This window comes from Amia ocellicauda, chromosome 16, assembly GCF_036373705.1.
Source record: "Amia ocellicauda isolate fAmiCal2 chromosome 16, fAmiCal2.hap1, whole genome shotgun sequence".
Classification (NCBI taxonomy): Eukaryota; Metazoa; Chordata; class Actinopteri; order Amiiformes; family Amiidae; genus Amia; species Amia ocellicauda.
In genome coordinates, this window is record NC_089865.1 from 17492985 (window position 1) to 17509904 (window position 16920).

A 16920-nucleotide genomic window follows, 5' to 3' on the forward strand; every position below is an offset into this window, starting at 1 on the left:
ATAGTTGTTGCTGGGTTTTTTTTGGCTCCTGAAGACGTAGCAAATTAAGCAGATTTATAGAAAATCGCATTTGGGTATAATCAATTGTGAGTTTATTTACTATTAGCTTATCTGCACAATAATGTATATGAGCAACTAAAGGAAGACTGGCTGGGTTACAGACTATGAGTAAAAGTATTCAGTTCAATTAGGGAATTATTATTTTCCCATCTATTTCCATGTTAAGTGAAAGAGGTTTGTTTGCAAAGGATTTCAGAGATACAATGATCACTTACTTACTGGGGGAAGGCATAATTGTGGTTTGAACCAACTGCACGTTTCTGCCTCAAGTGTTGTTGTTGTTGTTGTTGTTGTTTTGTTGGTTTTATTTCTGACATATAAAGGCACTTTCAATGTACATGGCTATTTGGAGAGGGGCATTCTTCCCTTGATAGCCAAGTGCACTTTAAAAACAAGATCAGTCTATACAACTCAGCTGGACTCGTTCTGGGCTTTTCTTTATGACAGATAATCTACAGTAAACAACAACAGGGCACATATACATCTCCAAACAGGCTACAAAGATCTTACTGAATTATAAAACTCTGGCCTTGAAGTCTAAACCGGCTTCCCTCTGAGGTAGTATTTGTCATATACATTATGGTGTACTGATTCAAAGAGACTTTTGCACAGCACCAGCATCTTGTGTGTAGCCTGCTTGTAAAATTTATGTAAAACAGTGCAATGATTTAATTAGTTTTCATTTGATGTAATTGGGGCTGCATATGATTGACGTGTCCGTGTTTTAAATTGCGTTTGGGCGATCCCTAACTATACAGTGCAAGGAGAAAACTTCCCTTCTGCTGGTGAAATTCAGATATCAGTCGCTTTGCTTAAAATGGTGAAGCTGATTGTTATGTCAGTTCTGTTTGTATTGATTGGATTTTATTCATATTTCAATAATGACAGCTTTCTCAGCTGTTTAATGGGTAGTTCAAAACTGGAATAAAATGGGTAGGCAGTCCTTTGAATGTGGGTCAGACCATACTAGTCTTTTTAGCGAACTATTTCTATTTTTAAGACCTTTGCCCCCAGATTACATCACTAATCCTTCCTAAGTGTAGATCTGAAGGTTAGAAGTGAGATGCAGTGGGAGTAAGTCAGATTTGCTAATGGATATACAGCCCCGACCCTCTTACAAGGAGGGAATCACACTTATCTCTCTCTCTTTTAATCAGGAAATCACAAGGAATGGAAATATTATTTTCACTGCTGAAAATAAATTTGGTCTAAAAAAAAAAAAAACACTGTCCGGACCCTCAAATTCAAATGTAGCACAAGGGGGAAAGCGGTACTAGTGTGAAGGTTTTAATTTGCTCTCCTTTTCTGATTTTTACTCACCTTAGTGTTACTATAATTCTACAAGGTCAGTTATCTCATTTTTATTCATCTAATGATCATTCAAGTAGTGACCAGAAAGATCTGCTAGGTCAAAGTGGCGCAGAACCTCCAATATAGTAGAAAGGACTGACTTAATCTTAATAATGAGCAGTAGGAAAAGTACCTTTACACAAATTTCCTTTAGCATCAAACACATGTTTTGTCTTGATTCTTTAAATATAAGAAAATAAATAACCAACAATCCTGCCAGATGTGGGGATGTACAATGGGAAGCAATAGTATTGAGTGGTAATGGTCAGGTTAATGTTTCAAAGTAATGTGGTCAATGAAATTAAAAAATATTGGGCTGCTTTGAACATTCACTGCACTATATTTTCTGACATATTTGCATTTATATTTGCTATATTTATATTTCTCTAGAGTGCTATTGAGTTTTGAAGTATTGAAATGCACTATTTGGTCACATTTTACAATCAAGGGAATTACTTCATTTGTTATTTCTATATTGCAAATTAAATTAAATTTAAATGATGGCTTTGCTGCAAAAGAGAGAGAATACACTGTTAATCTGCACAGATGCACCATTTGGAAAAAGCAAAATTGTTTCATGACAAAGAGATGCATTGAATGATTGATTACAGAATTAAAAGCAAGAGTTGAAAGAACAAATTGTTGTATCTGGCAGCACATTTTTGTTTTTTACATTTCAAGGATTCAAGATGGAGAATAAAAGTATATTTTGCACATCAGAAGTGGTTAAAAACTTGTCCGTTAAATTGATTAACCATTCTAGCTGTGATGTGATCAACCTTACACTGTGATAATTTATTCTTTGAAATGGCTACAGGACCTAAGTATGATAGGTCAATTCAAAATGGCATGGTTGACATTTAATATGCATATTACCATCTATTTATACGTTTAAATACCATCTATTTAAACTTTGTTAATTGAGTTCTTTCAAGGAGGAATGTAAGAAAGGTGTGATTCCTCAAGATAACAATAGATCAAGGATCTCCACACTGGTCTTAGTAAAAAAAAAAAAAAAATCTGTTCAACAGTGAGAGCATTAATTTAATAATTAAGACCCCTGGTTTGTACAGAAGACTTGTCTTGGGCAGGATTTGAAAAGACAGACGCATATGAAAAGACCATCCGAGGTGGGCTGTTGCCACATATTAATAATAGGATAAGAGGATGTGAGCTGGTTATTTAACTTTGATCACTGTAACCCTGTGTAATATTATGACTTGCGAACAATTTCTGAGGTAGACAAAATGCATAAAAAGAACAAAAAATAAGTGTAAAATGTTATATGCAGCTTCAGAGTTCAGTTGAAGTTAGCCTCACTTAAAGGAAGCACTTCCAGAATGCTGAGCACACATCATTTTCTCTGCATCATCCGGGATAATTTCAGCCAAAAGAATATAAATAGGTTCACTTAAGACAAGGACATGCAGGAACTCCTTATGACAGCCCCGAACACAGCTCCATTTTTCATGTAACAATGGAAAAATAAATCCATTTTAATATTTTCATGTAGCTCCATACACGTGAGGAACGAGATCTCAAGGAATACACACCGAAAACATTGTCACACATGCACCCTTATTTTGTTTGTTTCTGAGCCTGTGATAGTTGCCGTCCAAGTGGTTATTGTGTTTTGGAATTTTCTTTCTTTTTTTCGTCCCTCAAACTAATGCTCTCTTCCATTAGTCCTGCATCACTATATGCTTTGTGATTTGCAAAGTTTCCCCACACCCTTTTTACATTAGATTAAAAAGACAGCTGTGGCAAATTATATTAGGATTCATTCAAAATCAGTAAGATGAAAGCCATCCATTTTTGTTTGCCTCTGTTTTTCACACAGTATTATTGCTGCAACAGAATGCCACTGCTGCAATTTGTTTGTCTATACTATACAAATCACAATATAATTAAGTTACAGTGAGGGAAAAAAGTATTTGATCCCCTGCTGGTTTTGTACGTTTGCCCACTGACAAAGAAATTATCAGTCTATAATTTTAATGGTAGGTGTATTTTAACAGTGAGAGACAGAATAACAACAAAAAAATCCAGAAAAACGCATTTCAAAAAAGTTATAAATTGATTTGCATGTTAATGAGGGAAATAAGTATTTGATCCCCTATCAATCAGCAAGATTTCTGGCTCCCAGGTGTCTTTTATACAGGTAACGAGCTGAGATTAGGAGCACTCTCTTAAAGGGAGTGCTCCTAATCTCAGCTCGTTACCTGTATAAAAGACACCTGTCCAGAGAAGCAATCAATCAATCAGATTCCAAACTCTCCACCATGGCCAAGACCAAAGAGCTGTCCAAGGATGTCAGGGACAAGATTGTAGACCTACACAAGGCTGGAATGGGCTACAAGACCATCGCCAAGCAGCTTGGTGAGAAGGTGACAACAGTTGGTGCGATTATTCGCAAATGGAAGAAACACAAAATAACTGTCAGTCTCCCTCGGTCTGGGGCTCCATGCAAGATCTCACCTCGTGGAGTTTCAATGATCATGAGAACGGTGAGGAATCAGCCCAGAACTACACAGGAGGATCTTGTTAATGATCTCAAGGCAGCTGTGACCATAGTCACCAAGAAAACAATTGGTAACACACTACGCCGTGAAGGACTGAAATCCTGCAGCGCCCGCAAGGTCCCCCTGCTCAAGAAAGCACATGTACAGGCCCGTCTGAAGTTTGCCAATGAACATCTGAATGATTCAGAGGAGAACTGGGTGAAAGTGTTGTGGTCAGATGAGACCAAAATCGAGCTCTTTGGCATCAACTCAACTCGCCGTGTTTGGAGGAGGAGGAATGACCCCAAGAACACCATCCCCACCATCAAACATGGAGGTGGAAACATTATGCTTTGGGGGTGTTTTTCTGCTAAGGGGACAGGACAACTGCACCATATCAAAGGGACGATGGATGGGGCCATGTACCGTCAAATCTTGGGTGAGAACCTCCTTCCCTCAGCCAGGGCATTGAAAATGCGTCGTGGATGGGTATTCCAGCATGACAATGACCCAAAACACACAGCCAAGGCAACAAAGGAGTGGCTCAAGAAGAAGCACATTAAGGTCCTGGAGTGGCCTAGCCAGTCTCCAGACCTTAATCCCATCGAAAATCTGTGGAGGGAGCTGAAGGTTCGAGTTGCCAAACATCAGCTTCGAAACCTTAATGACTTGGAGAGGATCTGCAAAGAGGAGTGGGACAAAATCCCTCCTGAGATGTGTGCAAACCTGGTGGCCAACTACAAGAAACGTCTGACCTCTGTGATTGCCAACGAGGGTTTTGCCACCAAGTACTAAGTCGAAGGGGTCAAATACTTATTTCCCTCATTAACATGCAAATCAATTTATAACTTTTTTGAAATGCGTTTTTCTGGATTTTTTTGTTGTTATTCTGTCTCTCACTTTTAAAATACACCTACCATTAAAATTATAGACTGATCATTTCTTTGTCACTGGGCAATGTACAAAATCAGCAGGGGATCAAATACTTTTTTCCCTCACTGTATCTTCAAGTTGTATTTCAACATCCAAAGTGAACAATATAGCTGTGGGCTAACTGCAAAGAAAATCCACCTGGCTATGAACATTTGTAGCTATTACTATTTTTAACTAGAAACTAGACTATGTGTGATGTGTTACAACTTTCAATAAACAAAATGGAAAGATCATGCATGTTGTCAGACATACAGGAATGGGTATTATTCTGAAATAAAGAACATAACATGCAATATAGAACATAACCTGAATAAACCACATTAAAGTACAGAGAAAGACCATTTGATTAATTATCAAGCAGGAGGATAGAACAAAAAAATCGGATTATGAAAGGGGAAAACAACATGTAATACTTGACTATATAGATCACCCTTCCTTATAAATCACTAGATAAGGTCCATACAGCATACAATCTCTTCTTAAGAGAAACTACTAACTTGTTGTCCCTAGAGCTTCCCAGTTTTATTTTTAGCATGAAAATTGCCTTCTCTTGATGGAATTCACCAAATCAATCAAACAAGGAACTACTAATAACCGAGCAATATGCTTTCTTTGATTTTTAAAACAGCCATGTATGTCAGTGCATCTGGCCTGGTTAGAAGAATACATTTAGATGTCCTCAGGCCTGACCCTGCAACCGGCATTAGGAGCTGAAACCTGCTCAGAACATGAAATGGACAAAGCCATGTTGGCTGGATTTGGCATACCTTATATAAGAGAATACAAACAGCTTTCATTGGTACATATATAAAGTGTTGTTGCCCCCTCCCTGCAGTGTGTACTACTTGCAATACATGCATGATGCACAACAATTACGCACTTATTTCTGTGTATACATTCTTTTTTTTTTTTTTTTTTTAGCTCGCACAAAAGCAAGGACACAGAGTGTGCTCAGCTGAGATGGCATGGCTGGATTAAAAGCAAAGTTTCGAACTGCTGTTTTTAATTATTGGTTTTAGCTGCAAGGGAGGCCCATTATTGAAAGCTCTGATGGCGACCAAAAAAGAGGGTCAGGCAAAATTTTCCATTAGCAGGGGACCATGAGGGACAAGTGTGGTGCAAAAGCTTTTACAGAGCAGAGAAGCCTGGAAAAGGTATTTTATTTTCTGAAACAATGTTCTCTGCCTCAAAGCTACACTGTGCTTGACAACTCATGGGCTGCTGATGCGCTGCAGACATCAAAGTCAACTGCGTACTGCTTTCTTACCCTAAACACAGGGATAGTGGTCAGCTGAGCTCAGAGATCCACCCTATGACTACATATGGACTACATTTCTTAAGATTCCACATTAAGAGACCACATTTATTATTTGTACATTTCCACTGCAGGACCTGACAAGGCCAATGATATTATACTCGGAAATTATAAAAAAAAAGAAAATATGTTACAACCACAAGAAACACAGATACCACAAAGGTGCTGAATATTACTATCCCCTTTTCTGAGCCATCAAATAAAATCATAACATATTTAAGAGCCATTGAATTTAACACCTTGTTTTTTAGGCAACACTTTGCCCCAAAATATTTCCTGCTGACATACTCAAACTACCTCCTGCAGGAAGTAAGAATCACTAGTTTACTAATAATGACGATGGAGTCTGAATAAGAGAGATGTGTTCAGATGTAACCCTTTTGTGGATATGCTGTTACATCCCTTCTGCCCCAGCAGTGCTTGAGGTCACAATACAATTTAAGAAGCAACTCTAGTAGCTTGCTTTGCTTATTGTGCGAACTGTTGGCAGCTTTATGTTTCCCCATAAAATATTTCATTAACCATGTCCCCCTGGGCCCCTTTCTGCTCAATTTCATTTTGAGGGTGATAGACAAAGTTAAATTAATTGATTCAAGAAGTGCTTCATTTCAGTAAACACAGTCCTGCTCTTACACTATATAACAGTCCTTACCCCCTAAACCCCGCCCTGTAGCATACCAGTGCAGTGTCACCCCCATCCCAAAAACACTTATCTGTCTCATCATCAGAGGCTGGACTCTCCTTCACGCCCTTCTGGACCAATTAGGATGGCAGGCTGATGAAATGAGAGAAAGCCTTGTCTCACCCCACCCCCCCCATCAATTTCTGCAGTGGGGATCCTAGTCACCTTGCTGGGGGCAATGGCTTAGTTTACTTATAGGACCTGCTGGACCAGACTAGCCCTCAGTGTGCCCATGGTGTTCCATCTTTTGTGATCCTACCTCAATCTAAGGAACCTTCCCTCTAGCTGGTAAGGCGACTGACATTCCTAGTTACTTGCTGGCACTGTTGATTTCTAACATTAATGGAGGGGACAAAAGAGGCATATAAAAAAAAAGACTGCCAAAGATACAATCAGTTGTTGTTCAAAAACTCTTGTACACTGGGGCTGTCTGACTGCCTTCTAAGAGCAGGAAGAGACAAGTGAATACAGGCAGCATAATAGTTTTCTGGCCCGTGGTTTTAATTGTCTCTTAATTCTGGGCATTTTGAATTGCATGTTTTCGTTGTGATTCTAAAATGTGGCAACAGCCCACCTCGGATAGTCTTCGAAGCATCCTGTCCTCGCCAGAGCTGGTGCCGTGTGTTTGTCATGTGTGCACAACTGCCTTTGGGAAGAGCGAGGCTCCCAAAGTTCAAGTCTGGGATGTGCAGTTGAAAGTGGTCCAAAACGCTTGTTTGAATTTAAAGCAGATTGCGCCTGACGTTGTTTTCTGTTTTTTTTTTTTGTGGCTTTTCAAATATTACTTTTGTAATTCAATCTAGCATAGATTTAATGCTCTATTTGTGTTTTCTTTCTTTTCCCCAGTGATCTTTCTGTTGTCCAGTTTAGTGGCTTTATGTTTTGTTTTGGGAACTGAAAGACAGTAAAAAGGTATTCTAAAATGAATCCCAGTCAGGCATAAAATATATTTTATTATATTAAGGAAGCAAAATTCTTCTGATGAAGAATGTTTCTATTATAAAATTCTTCACAAAGCTTGCAGATTATTTAAACAGAACACAATATACATAGTAATGATGGCAGTGTACACTTAAAAGTAAAATGAAAAAGGTATTTATTGTTTTTTCTTTTTATATAGTTTTCATCCATTTTCTTACAGTGAAATATTGATGGCCGTGTAAGGAATATTGTGTTGTATTGTTGGTATTGATACATATTATCACAGTATTAAGGATTAAACAAAAAGCATATACAATAATAGATTATTAGAAAATATCAGGAAAACATTGACACAAACATTGGTTGCTTTTGGAACCAGTTTTTCCGATTGAGAAGTGAGGAATCCTTATGACATGTGTATCAATTAACCAAACAAGAAAAGGACTACAGTGTATTTTCTTTGGTCCACATGCTGTAACTGTCCACATATCTAACTGTAATTGAACTGGTGATGCATGCTGAGAGCGATAGCCCTTAAGCCTATGTACAGCTGGGAGTGAGGTAGAATAGGCTACTTTGTATCAAACATTAAAAGCATGTCCACTTAAACACAAGGTAACTTGAACACTTTTGTTGGTTAGGGTGCTGTATTTACAATGCTGAAAACCCCAAATTGAATCCTTAGGCTAAAGCTGGTGAGCTCATGAGCAGCAGGGCACAGTTGGCTGTACCTCCTCCAAAGCTTTATTATGGGCTTTGAGATCACAAATAAGAAATGCCTTTAATTAATCCCCATTTTGACCATTTGTTTCCCAGCACACACTACATGTGTTTCCATGCATTAATAATCATTGCATGACATTGGCTAAGCACGGGTAATCCCAGGATCTCTGAGATTAATGGGGTGGCAGTGCAGCAATGCGGTGACAGTTCACTGCAGATTCAGGAGGCTTTCTTCAAGGGTCATGACTAAAGCTCTGGGTGTCTGAGCATCCTTTCTCTGTTGTCTCGTTGTCTCCCTCCATAGCTGACAGTCAGAAGGGCAGACGGTAGATCAGAGGTGAGTAAAAGAGACCAAATTAGGAACCGTTTGGGCACAGATTTCATCCAGAGGCCAAGGGAGATTGGAAAGCCCACAGTCATCTGCAGAAATGGGCAAATACTCCAGGGGTGTGTGTGGTTATAGTGGAAGCTGTAGGAATTGAAACGTGTAATTGTTTGAGACGCAATTAAGTGATGGCCCTTTGAGTACGTTACCCAATGGGTACTCTGCTGTGCCTGATCTCTGAGCTGTGAACTCCTGGGTGCAGTCTGTCAGGCCCCTAGGGCAACTCGGTGTGTGCAATGGGCTTGTTTTATTTTTTGTTTGTGTTTTAAATAATAAGAGCCGATCTAAAAGATGACAAAAGCCTCAGTGTTAAGGCATCCCACCGCAACAAAATACGGATTTCGTTTTTTTTTTGTTTTTTTTTGCGAGGTCACGTGTTCTGATGTCTTCCTCACATGACTGTGTCCCAAGGCCAATGAGGGTTTGCGGTTCTGTCTGGGCTGAGTGAAAGAAGAGAAAAAAAACATTTTCCTTCAGTATTTTTTTTTTTTAATTCTTTTGCAAACGTCGAAAGTGGTGACCATCTGTCCGAAGCTGCAGCAAGGTAAAAAAAAAAGACCTTTGAAATCAAACATATCTGATTTTCTGGACAGTTTAGCTAGGGCTGATTGTTTATTTATTTATGTATTTAGGTTTGTATTTCAAAAATCTAACAACCAATTTATACGTATATATAAATGTATGATATAATTAATTTGTGGCATTGAGGCATTGTTTTTGTGTGTTAAGAAGGACTTTTAGAAGAGTTTGATCAGTATTTGTAGGTGAAGCACATACAGTACCAGTTCATCATTATGGAAATTGCACTTTAATTTTTTTTCTGTTTCGGAAGCTTGTGCATGAGCAATACTGCATCTGCCTTATACTGCGGTAAACATATCCTCTAATTTCTAGTTGGTTAAAAAATATACACTTTTTTAAAATCAGTTTGATCTTACTCGATGCAAGGTTATCTGAACATTTTGAGAAATGCTTAAATTAACTCATGAAAATTATTGGTAAATGACTGATATTAATGGGGTTGTATTCAAAGTAGTATACCATTTTTAAATGCCTTATTAGATATTGGTCTAATGATTAGGTACTGGTATAAAAATGAAGCAATGCTAGACTTGTAGAAGTATGTTTATTTTTCCCGTTGGGAAAAATCTGAGAGGTTGGGGCTGAAATAGTAAAGGTTTTGTATAAAAATAAAGATTAATAGAAAGTAAATAAGTGCACCAATTGAAAACAAGTACACTTTTATGTCTTCATATATATATATATATATATATATATATATATATTGTGTGCAATATGAGTATAATTCAGTACTTGTCTGTATAATGTTGCGTAGTACTATATTGATAGGAAGTATGGCGTATCACGGTTTTTGTAGATGCGTGGATGCTGTTTCAACTGAAGTGTGGATAATGACCTTGTTAATGCTTAATTAAACGTTTCTGAATTCGATAATTCTGAATACACTGTGATTATAATAATAAGACAATTACTAATTATAATTATTATTACCACCACCATTGCCACCGTTATTCAGACAGCTTTTACAGCTCCCCATAAATCAAGTAAAATGCTAGTAAATGGTAGCTTTGATAATGGATGTTGTGTAAAATGAATGACCATACACCAAATTATTCTATATAACATACGGTTTTATAAATTATAATAATAATTATAATTATGGGAATAATAATCTCAATTATTTTTTTATAATTCACATTTTCTTTGTTATCCTCAATCATTACAAAAATGGTGTCATCTCTTTGTTGATTTTCCATTCATTTTATGATCCGAACTATTAATACATTTTGTTGAATGCTGAATGTACCTTTGCTTTTATTTTATGTTTAAAAATAAAATGTCTTCACTTCTGTACGATTTGAAATGTGGGTGTTTTAAAATCATTATCATAATTTATGTTTAGGAGATTTCAGGGCAGATTATGTATGTGCCACACTTGAGGGAAGCATTGCATCTACAGTGTGTACTTATCCACAGCCATTAGTGGTAGCTTTTAATCCATAAACCCGGCTTTGAAGTTAGTTGTTTTGCCTTCAAAATCTATAAGTCAGACATAAAATACATCTAAATTGCAAAGACAATACAGTCAGTGTAAGGATGATGTTCCCTATGTTGATGTCTTAACAGCGACTAAAATTAACATTGGCATTGTTGTCTCCTACTCTGTTTATGATCCTGCCATTGCCTAGTTTATGTTAATGTTTGAAGTCAACATTGTAATGTAATCAGCCGTTGGAAAAAGACTACGGTGTATTTAGATTTACATTTTATTCTGCTGTGCATCGTAGTTTCTAGTCATCAGGGTAGACGACACGAAAGAGCCATATAATTTCTATGTCATTTTGCAGCGTTGCCTTGTGTCTGCGCATTGTGAGCCTGCTCCCCCTGCTTGATTTTAATTTAGGTTGAGATTTAGGTAAAGACGACTTATTCGGGCTGACAGTTTTAGAGCCTGCTGTCAGGCTTTGTAGGGACGGCGCTCTGCAAATACGCACATTGCAACAAAAGGGTCCTCAGGATCTGTTCACATATGACTGTACACGTCACAGCAGCTCCAGTGAAGATGGCCAGCACAGCCATTGTCCATGGAAGAGGAAATGCTAGGGTGACTGTTCAGTAGTCCAGAGATTAGTCCATGGATTAGGTTTTCATGAAGAGACAGTGGACTGGTTGTATATACAAAAAAAAAAATCCTTTTATTAAGATATTATAAATACAAATTATGCCAACATAGGAGCACGGATGGATAAACTTGGTCCAGACTACTTTATACTGGTCTTGCCGCACTCTGGAGAGCTATCAGGGAACTGTAACGATTTAGTTTCCATTAAACATTCAATTCGGGTGTATTAGAGGCCTCAAAGTGTATCATATCGGCAGCTACACTTCAGATATCATCTAGCGAACACTCAGTATGTAATGAAGAGGTGATTAGGAGAAAGATTGATCAGTTCGGTGATGTAACTATATATGGATTCCCCACAGGGGACTGGCAGTGGTACTGGGAAATTACACTATTGGCCGTAAGCTGTCAAGACAATTACATTTCTACACTCACCTAAAGGATTATTAGGAACACCATACTAATACTGTGTTTGACCCCCTTTCGCCTTCAGAACTGCCTTAATTCTACGTGGCATTGATTCAACAAGGTGCTGAAAGCATTCTTTAGAAATGTTGGCCCATATTGATAGGATAGCATCTTGCAGTTGATGGAGATTTGTGGGATGCACATCCAGGGCACGAAGCTCCCGTTCCACCACATCCCAAAGATGCTCTATTGGGTTGAGATCTGGTGACTGTGGGGGCCAGTTTAGTACAGTGAACTCATTGTCATGTTCAAGAAACCATTTGAAATGATTCGACCTTTGTGACATGGTGCATTATCCTGCTGGAAGTAGCCATCAGAGGATGGGTACATGGTGGTCATAAAGGGATGGACATGGTCAGAAACAATGCTCAGGTAGGCCGTGGCATTTAAACGATGCCCAATTGGCACTAAGGGGCCTAAAGTGTGCCAAGAAAACATCCCCCACACCATTACACCACCACCACCAGCCTGCACAGTGGTAACAAGGCATGATGGATCCATGTTCTCATTCTGTTTTATGCCAAATTCTGACTCTACCATCTGAATGTCTCAACAGAAATCGAGACTCATCAGACCAGGCAACATTTTTCCAGTCTTCAACTGTCCAATTTTGGTGAGCTTGTGCAAATTGTAGCCTCTTTTTCCTATTTGCAGTGGAGATGAGTGGTACCCGGTGGGGTCTTCTGCTGTTGTAGCCCATCCACCTCAAGGTTGTACATGTTGTGGCTTCACAAATGCTTTGCTGCATACCTCGGTTGTAACGAGTGGTTATTTCAGTCAAAGTTGCTCTTCTATCAGCTTGAATCAGTCGGCCCATTCTCCTCTGACCTCTAGCATTAACAAGGCATTTTCGCCCACAGGACTGCTGCATACTGGATGTTTTTCCCTTTTCACACCATTCTTTGTAAACCCTAGAAATGGTTGTGCGTGAAAATCCCAGTAACTGAGCAGATTGTGAAATACTCAGACCGGCCCGTCTGGCACCAACAACCATGCCACGCTCAAAATTGCTTAAATCACCTTTCTTTCCCATTCAGACATTCAGTTTGGAGTTCAGGAGATTGTCATGACCAGGACCACACCCCTAAATGCATTGAAGCAACTGCCATGTGATTGGTTGGTTAGATAATTGCATTAATGAGAAATTGAACAGGTGTTCCTAATAATCCTTTAGGTGAGTGTATAATATTAATATTAATATTAATAATAATAATAATAATAATAATAATAATAATAAAGAGTAGAAGAAGAATGTAAAAACACATCTGTGCTTAGCAAATACATGGTTAGGCAATTCAATTTGAGTACAGAGTTTCTGTGTAAGCATTGGCATATAAGGACAATACAGATAAACAAATGGATGGCTCACAGGCAAAAAGGCATCATGGGACTGTAAATACAGAGATGGGTAGTGAAATGTGAATAGCTCCAGCAATGACCATACATACAGATTGTATCAGAGTAAAATAAGATAGGGCGAACAATGCTCTACTTAGTTATTGACTTAGAGAGATTGAATAAAATCCTGGGTATATAAAAAAGTTATAGTATAGGAGGCACAACACACATACATTACTGCAGTTATATAAGATGTTATTTTTAATTTGTAGGGAATATATTATTGTTCGTGTTTTTTTTTTTCAGTGATTCTGCTTCATTTATTAAGATACAATTAATATAATCACCAGAAAAACACTGTTGTGACAGATTACACTCTTATGCTATTGGAAATTGTGTTTTTATCATAAGAAACAGTTGCTTTGTGGTTGTCCAATTCAAAACATCATAGCTGGATAGAAAAGAGTGAGTTCTCAATATTTGCATTGGCATTTTAAAAGCCAAAGACAGTTATGACGAGGTTGCACTTTTATTCAGGTGTGTCCACTGGAGAAAACTGAGTTTGTCATTCATATTATCAGAGAAAATGAAAACGCACTGCCACCATTTTAATAAAATAATCAAGAAAATGGGAGTTCACATTTACAGCAATGTATCAGATGAAAAGCATCACATTTAGAGGTGATTAGGTATAAATGTACATGACTGTGAAAATACCTGTAGGTAACTATAGGTGAGTTGCTTATGAGTTCAGTATGTTTTGTTATTTATTTATTTATTTTTTTCCCATTTAGTTCAGGTGTAAAAAATGCTGTAAAGAAAGAATGCTTTCAAAAATAGACATGTTAATAGATTATATTTACCATTAACAAAATGAAAAGTGAGTGAACAGAAGAAAAATCTTCTTGGTACACTTGCACACAGTTTTTGAAGGAACTCGGCAGGTAGGTTGGTCCAAACATCTTGGAGAACTAACCACAGTTCTTCTGTGGATTTAGGCAGCCTCAGTTGTGTCTCTCTCTTCATGTAATCCCAGACAGACTCGATGATGTTGAGATGTTGAGATCAGGGCTCTGTGAGGGCCATACCATCACTTCCAGGACTCCTTGTTCTTCTTTACGCTGAAGATAGTTCTTAATGACTGACGCTGTATGTTTGGGTCGTTGTCATGCTGCAGAATAAATTTGGGGCCAATCAGATGCCTCCCTGATGGTATTGCATGATGGATAAGTATCTGCCTGTACTTCCCAGCATTGAGGAGACCATTCATTCTGACCAAATCCCCAACTCCATTTGCAGAAATGCAGCCCCAAACTTGCAAGGAACATCCACCGTGCTTCACTGTTGCCTGCAGACACTCATTCGTGTACTGCTCTCCAGCCCTTCGGTGAACAAACTGCCTTCTGCTATAGCCAAATATTTCACATTTTGACTCCTCAGTCCAGAGCACCTGCTGCCATTTTTCTGCACCCCAGTTCCTGTGTTTTCATGCATAGTTGAGTCACTTGGTCTTGTTGCCATGTTGGAGGTATGGCTTTTTGGACACAAGTCTTCCATGAAGGCCACTTCTGACTAGACTTCTCCGGACAGTAGATGGGTGAACCAGGGTCCCTCTTTTTTCTGCCAATTCTGAGCTGATGGCACTGCTGGACATCTTCTGATTGCAAAGGGAAATAAGCATGATGTGTCTTTCATCTGCTGCAGTAAGTTTCCTTGGCCGACCACTGTGTCTATGGTCCTCAACGTTGCCCGTTTCTTTGTGCTTCTTCAAAAGAGCTTGGACAGCACATCTGGAAACCCCTGTCAGCCTTGAAATGTCTGCCTGGGCGAGACCTTGCTGATGCAGTATAACTACCTTGTGTTGTGTTGCTGTGCTCAGTCTTGCCATGGTGTATGACTTTTGACAGTAAACTGTCTTCACCAACCTCACCTTGTTAGCTGAGTTTAACTGTTCCTCTCCCAATTTTATTCCTCCTACACAGCTGTTTCTGTTTCAGTTAATTATTGTGTTTCAACCTTCATATTGTAGCAGGTTGGGGGGCCTGTCACAAAAAGGGCTTGTATGTAGGCTGGGTCTGGTCTTTAAACACACAGTAGGGAGGCAGGCAGAGAGTACAAAACAGGCTCACTGTTGTTTTATTGCTTCCCTCAATGGCAGGCACAGTGTCAAAACAAACAAAACAAAACCTAGCTCTGTTCGAGCCATAACTAAACTTAAACAGTCCCTAACTAACAAACAATAAGAACAGTAAATGCCCGGGTCGGCGGAGCCCAACACCGGGCAGACAGAAGTATAACAGGGTAAGGCAGGTTCCTAATCAAAGTCCGTAATCAAAGCTTGTTACCAGCGGGAGGTTGTCAGTCTGGGGTTCAAGAGGGAGAATGGTCCAGGTCCAGAAAAAGGGTCTCAAGCCAGTGAATCCATCAACTTTCAACTCTGCCCTTCTTTCTCCTGCCCTTCTTTCTCCTGCCCTTCTTTCTCCTGCCCTTCTTTCTCCTGCCCTTCTTTCTCCTGCCCTTCTTTCTCCTGCCCTTCTTCGCCTTCTTCTCGCCCTCCTGTGCACCTTGCTACCTCCAGCCAAGAATGCACACACTAGTCGGTTTCCTGTTTCCTTTTATAGAGGAAGTGGTGGGCGGGGCTATGGCCATCTGGAGCCCTGCTGGCTTCTGGGGTTTGGAGTCTTGGAGGAGAGGTTTTGTAGTCTCCTCCCCTGAAAGACCCGCCCTGACCCCAGCCTTGCCTCTCATACTGCCACAATATTGAATTGATGATCATTAGCACCTGTTTGGTATAATTGTTTAATCATACTCCTGACTATATGCCTACACAATCCCTTACTTTGTGCAAGTGTACCTAGAAGAATTGATGCTGTTTTGAAGGCAAAGGGTGGTCACACCAAATATGGATTTTATGTAGATTTTTCTTCTGTTCACACCACTTTGCATTTAGTTAATTGATACATATAATTATTAACATGTCTATTTTTGAAAGCATTCTTACTTTATAGCATTTTTTCACACCTGCCTAAAACGTTTGCACAGTACTGTATGTATATATATATATATATATATATACACTCACCTAAAGGATTATTAGGAACACCTGTTCAATTTCTCATTAATGCAATTATCTAACCAACCAATCACATGGCAGTTGCTTCAATGCATTTAGGGGTGTGGTCCTGGTCAAGACAATCTCCTGAACTCCAAACTGAATGTCTGAATGGGAAAGAAAGGTGATTTAAGCAATTTTGAGCGTGGCATGGTTGTTGGTGCCAGACGGGCCGGTCTGAGTATTTCACAATCTGCTCAGTTACTGGGATTTTCACGCACAACCATTTCTAGGGTTTACAAAGAATGGTGTGAAAAGGGAAAAACATCCAGTATGCGGCAGTCCTGTGGGCGAAAATGCCTTGTTGATGCTAGAGGTCAGAGGAGAATGGGCCGACTGATTCAAGCTGATAGAAGAGCTATAATAACCACTCGTTACAACCGAGGTATGCAGCAAAGCATTTGTGAAGCCACAACACGTACAACCTTGAGGTGGATGGGCTACAACAGCAGAAGACCCCACCGGGTACCACTCATCTCCACTACAAA

At 39.1% G+C, this 16920-nt stretch overlaps 1 protein-coding gene across 11 annotated transcripts in view; it reads left to right on the plus strand.

Annotated features, from left to right (window-relative positions):
- The window catches only part of LOC136711465 (poly(rC)-binding protein 3), a 62169-nt gene that overhangs the window by 4776 nt on the left and 40473 nt on the right, over positions 1 to 16920 (plus strand). Inside the window, exon 1 of one of the 11 annotated variants that reach the window (XM_066687755.1) lies at positions 7065 to 7129. The exons of 9 other annotated variants lie outside the window; for them this stretch is intronic. The gene's annotated coding sequence lies outside the window, so the exon portion shown is untranslated. Of the gene's footprint in view, positions 1 to 7064; positions 7130 to 9092; positions 9415 to 16920 lie in introns of those variants that run through there. One more of the 11 variants, XM_066687754.1, reaches the window with a different exon arrangement.